Source organism: Nematolebias whitei, unplaced genomic scaffold, assembly GCF_014905685.2.
Source record: "Nematolebias whitei isolate Nwh7 unplaced genomic scaffold, NemWhi1 Nwh_scaf_2707, whole genome shotgun sequence".
In the NCBI taxonomy this organism is placed as follows: Eukaryota; Metazoa; Chordata; class Actinopteri; order Cyprinodontiformes; family Rivulidae; genus Nematolebias; species Nematolebias whitei.
In genome coordinates this window covers 1-5,678 of record NW_023621252.1, presented here as the reverse complement: position 1 = coordinate 5,678, position 5,678 = coordinate 1, and the positions used below count along the sequence as shown (strand labels likewise).

Here is a 5,678-nt window from a genome sequence, read left to right as displayed (position 1 = left end):
TGTTAGCGTCTGTAGTTGTTAGCGTCTGTAGTTGTTAACGTCTGTTGTTGTTAGTATCTGTAGCTGTTCGTATCTGTAGCTGTTAGTATCTCTAGATATTAGTATCTGTAACTGTTAGTGTCTGTAGCTGTTAGCGTCTGTAGCTGTAAACATCTGTAGCTATTAGTATCTGTAGCTGTTAGTATCTGTAGCTGTTAACATCTTTAGTTATTAGTATCTGTAGCTGTTAGTATCTGTATCTGTTAGCGTCTGTAGTTGTTAGCGTCTGATCTGTAGCTGTTAGCGTCTGTAGTTGTTAGCATCTGTATCTGTTAACATCTGTAGCTGTTAGCGTCTGTAGCTGTTAGCATCTGTAGTTGTTAGCGTCTCTAGTTGTTAGTGTCTGTAGTTTTTAACATCTGTAGTTGTTAACATCTGTAGCTGTTAGCGTCTGTAGTTGTTAGCGTCTTTAGTTGTTAGTGTCTGTAGCTGTTTGCATCTGTAGCTGTTAGTATCTGTAGCTGTTAACATGTGTAGCTATTAGTGTCTGTAGCTGTTAGCGTTTGTAGCTGTTAGCATCTGTAGTTGTTAGCGTCTGTAGCTGTTAGCGTCTCTTGTTTTTAGCATCTGTAGCTGCTAGTATCTGTAGCTGTTAGTATCTGTAGCTGTTATCATCTGTAGCTTTTAGTATCTGTAGCTGTTAGTATCTGTAGCTGTTAACATCTGTAGCTATTACTATCTGTAGTTGTTAACATCTGTAGCTATTAGTATCTGTAGCTGTTAACATCTGTAGCTATTTGTATCTGTAGTTGTTATTATCTGTAGCTGTTAGTATCTCTATATATTAGTATCTTTTACTGTTAGTATCTGTAGCTCTTAGCGTCTGTAGCTGTTAACATATGTAGCTATTAGTATCTGTAGCTGTTAGTATCTGTATCTGTTAGCGTCTGTAGCTGTTAGCGTCTGTAGTTGTTAGCGTCTGTAGTTGTTATCATCTGTAGCTGTTAGTATATGTAGCTGTTAACATCTGTAGCTGTTAACATCTGTAGCTATTAGTATCTGTAGCTGTTAGCGTCTGTAGTTGTTAGCATCTGTAGCTGTTAACATGTGTAGCTGTTAGCATCTGTAACTGTTAACGTCTGTAGCTGTTAGCGTCTGTAGCTGTTAGCGTCTGTAGATGTTAACATCTGTAGCTGTTAGCATCTGTAGCTGTTAACATCTGTAGCTGTTAGCGTCTGTAGCTGTTAACATCTGTAGCTGATAGCATCTGTAGCTGTTAACATCTGTAGCTGTTAACATGTGTAGCTGTTAGGATGTGTAGCTGTTAGCATGTGTAGCTGTTACCATGTTTAGCTTTTAGCATGTGTAGCTGTTACCATGTTTAGCTTTTAGCATGTGTAGCTGTTAGCATGTGTAGCTGTTAGCATGTGTAGCTGTTAGCATGTGTAGCTGTTAGCAGCCACGTGTCGTCGCGTGCTTGGATAATCTAGTCTCGTGACTGTGTCTCTATTTTTCTGTGTAGGAGCAGGAGCTTCACGTCAGACCTCCACCAACCACATGTTTGTTCTCTAACAGGTATGGTTGTAATTTCTAGTAAAGTTGTTCAATATTAAACTTCGGTCCAGCAGCCTCCACTTCAAAAAGTCAGCGCTCACGCAGTTTGGTTGTGCACGCGCTAACACCACCAGGTAGTCACGCTTGCGAGGTTCTTTCAAAATAAAAGCTGATGTGTGTCTCCTGTTGGTCCAAACTCTGGACATAAAACACATGTTAGCACTGGAAGCTGTAACGGGACCAACATTCCTGCTCAGCTGTTTCCACAAAAAGTTTCAATCTCGCCCCCATATCCAAAGAGTAGAGAACTTTTTGTGTTGTAAGTTAAATAAATAAAAAACTCCAGGGAGTTTTTCATGTTTTGACTCGAGTTGATTGAAGTCATTCTTGCTGGTCCATGTTCAGAAATGATTTTTAATGTCCGCCTGTGAATATGATCCATAATATTTGACTTTAGTCTCTGTTTTGTGGTTATTTGTATGTTCATGATGTGAGAATGTTCAATTGTTTTCCCTGAAGTTTCCATTAATATTAAAACAAAACTCTTAGTTTCCAGTGACCAGTCTCACTTCAGGCTGACTGTAGAGCATCTCCAGATGTTGCTCACCAGATGTCACCAAGATCTCATGTGGAATTTCAAAATAAAGGCCCTCCAAAGTTGGACATTTTCCATAGAATTGTCCCTAAGTTTCTGTGTTTGTTGCTCGTTCTTCAGGATGTTGTAGAAACAGCGAGGGTAAGTACGGCTTTACCAGAAATCACATCATTAGTGCAGAAAATTTATTGTCTCGTTGAAATGCAACATAGTTCAAGTAAAAACAGGAATGTTTCATTTAAAATCATTTATATGTTTAATATTTTAAGTGACAATAACCATTTGGAAAAATAAAGTTCAAATTGTACATTAATGTCAGAAATGACATTTATATCATTTTAACCTCAAGTGTTTGTTTTTCCTGGTAAATGTTGAGAATTACAAGAGCTTTGTGTTATTTGTCCATGTCGACCAAAATCACTGGAGGTTTCTGGTTAGTGTGCATAAAAATGATACTTGTTGTTCTCTCAGAACATTTTAATTTAAAGTTTCATGTTTTGATTTGTGCAGAAACTCTGTGAACCACACAGTCTTTCTGGTGGATCAAGTTCAGCAGAAGACGATTCAAAAGCTGCAAAAACATTTAGGTAAGTATTTATTAAGAGACAGAGGAGAAAAGTCTAACACTGAATTATATCTGGTGAGCTGCTTTTAAAATGATTTTAGTTGCTGTTATGGCCATGAAGGACAGAGTGCACGTTTTATTCAAGTTTGATTCAGGAACATCATAAATTACACATGAATGTTTTTCACTGAAACTAAATGAATCTTCAAACTTGTTCCTGATCATTTTGAAAGAGATTTAGTAACAACTTGAGTTGGACACATCATGCCAGTGTAAGGACGACACGTGTTCCTTGTGTTGTGGCTCCTACAAAGTTTCTGAACACTTGAAGTCGTCCTGCTACATTTATTAAACATCAAATGTCTCTACAGCTTTCTGTTCTTTCATCAAATAGATTTTCTGAATCATTAAACTTCATTTCCTTCAAACTACTAATTGGTTTTGATTTGTTCAAAAACCCACATTTCTCTAAGTCAATTGATCAAAACGTGCACGTTATTAAAATCCAGTCAGTTCTCACACTCACTGTTAAAGTCTAATAGAAAATAAATCAGTCAGAGTTCATTTAAATGTTGCTCATTAATTGTTCTTTTAATTGTAATTAGAATATTTAGCTGATGTTCAAATCAGTTCCTACAACTTGTGTTTCTTGAACAATTAGTTTCAAATATTTACTGATTCTATTAAAAGCTGCAACAGAGTTGAGCTGAACTGAAGGAGAGCGCGTCAGAAAAATGTGATTGTGTGACGTTAAATAGAACGGAGGCGTCGTGCTCCAGCCGCTCCAAAAGGATGGAAATATCTGCTGGGACATTGTTGTGGTAGTTGTTCACTGGAAAGTTGGTGAAACTTCATGTGTGGAGCTTTTGTTACTTGTTTATTGTTTGTACCTTTTCTTATGGTTTCTATATTTTTTAGATTGCCAGAGAAGTGATGAAGACTTTCCTGATATTCCAGCATCAGGTTTGAAAGATCCAAACTGGAAATCATAAAGTAAAGAGGAATGGGTCAACAGATACTGACTGCATCAGGTTTGGTCCTGAAGGTTTGATTTCAACATTCTAATAGACTTATGCATTATTGTCCAACAAGGAAGTGACTAAAAATAGTTCACTCTGAAGATAATAATATTTTAAAGTACAAAGGTTGTTAAGAAGGTGAAGAGGAGACGAATAATATCTGATTGGTTGAGCTGAGAAATGAAAAGGCTGAATGTGATTCAAATAAGTGATAAAGTTCACAATCACATTTGACTCTTCAAGAGAATTGTGTGTAAATAAATCAAACAATGATGTGTTTGAAGCTTTAAGGTCAAAATGCAGGTAAATCCAGTCAGAAATGTTCTTTGTATAAAACTAAACACTAGAACTCGACCTGACTGGATAAATGTGGATCCAGCAACACAATTCCCTCAAAAACTACGTTTCTACTGCAGCTTTGCAAAGTATTACTGTGTGAATGTAAAATATGTCGTATTTAATTGTAATATGTTTCTTCTGAGTGTTTTGTCTGGCTCCATGTTACTTCATTAGTTGGGTCCATGTTTGGTTTGTGATGAACAGAACTCCACAATCAAATCAAACCATCCAGTGGCTCTATTGTTGTGACGATGCATCCCATGATGTCCACTTGTGTTCAAGTGTCAGCTCAGTTTGTGTACAAGTACTAGATTGTATGATGTGTTGAGTGTTGTATCACAGTTTCATGGTGGCTGGCTCTGCCTTCAGCAGGAGCAGTTCTGTTCGCACTTTCATGTTTTACCAGAGCTCTTTGTAATTATATTTTTATAAAGTATGCTATATTTTAAAACTACACACATATTTTACATCCAACATGTAGATTTTTATTCAATAACAATAAAATGAAGTCAGCTCTTATTAAAGAAGGATGTGACAGTGTGAGGTTTGAAATGTTATTTTTCTTATTAAATGTAACAATAGACATCATTATGATGATGTCACTTTTAAATGTGACTTGAATTGTGTTTGATTTGTGCAACAACTGTTCCATGTGATCTCTGCAAACCCACCTGGAGCACGGCCTCCAGGGAGACTAAATAATCAAAGAACAAAACTATAATGATCCAAAGAGAAATGACTTGTGATCTGAAACATAAAGATCCATGAAATCATGATGAAAACACACTGATCGTGACATCATCACAGAGAAATCATCTTCAGTGCTCTTTATGAAATGGAAGAAGTTACAGGAAGCAGCTTTATGTCGTCCACATGACGTTTATCATTTGAAATGATGGAGTCATTTTTACATTTACATATTAATAACAGCTTTATGGTGAGAGTTACTGATCTAAACAATTGTAAAATAGTGTAAATTCATTAAAGTATGAAGGAGATGAAGGTGTAACATTCCTTGAACTCATCAGAACATCTGGTCATAGTGGATGTAGTTTGAGCGTTTGAGTCAAACTGTACAGATGACCTTATGAACAATCTCAGGTTATTGTGGGAGATCATTTGTGATCTGTTACCTCTTGAAATATGTTTTGAGGATGACTCTCAGCTACTGCCACATCAGCTGCAGTTCAGTATCTGACACACTCAGTACTTGTGATTTGTGGTTCAATTAGCTGTGGTGGCCATCTTGAATAGGTCGACTCCTAAAGATAGATTTACTTACAAATATTACTTTTAGAGACTTTGACTCAAATCAATCACTAATTTCATAACATCATTTGAGAATGTAAAGGATAAATAAAGAATCATTTTAACTCAGATCAATGAGATTTCTAACTTATTTAGCAGATCTGGTGAGACACGTGAGAAATGGTTCCACGAGCAGCTCTGAGGCTTGAATGAAGAACTCCTGGAACATGTCGGCTCCTGTTTGTAAATGAGAACTGGTTCTCAAACATTTCACCTGGTAAAATCAGATCAAATGTCAGAGAGAACAGTTTGAACAGTCTCTTGTGTTCTTGACATCTTTGTTCATTCTCTAGAAGTGTTTCAAAACATCTTTACATCT

The 5,678-nt window shown here is 36.6% G+C and overlaps 1 long non-coding RNA gene across 2 annotated transcripts; it reads left to right on the top strand.

Moving 5' to 3' along the window:
• Positions 1-1,390: 1,390 nt before the first annotated feature.
• LOC119429562 lies at positions 1,391-4,958 on the top strand. 2 transcript variants are annotated; one of them, XR_005187801.1, is made up of 4 exons: positions 1,391-1,554; positions 2,083-2,269; positions 2,639-2,715; positions 3,612-4,958. It is a non-coding gene; the product is annotated as an uncharacterized LOC119429562 (long non-coding RNA). The 2 variants fall into 2 exon arrangements; XR_005187800.1 differs by lacking the exon at positions 1,391-1,554 and having other exon boundaries at positions 1,892-2,269.
• Positions 4,959-5,678: the final 720 nt, after the last annotated feature.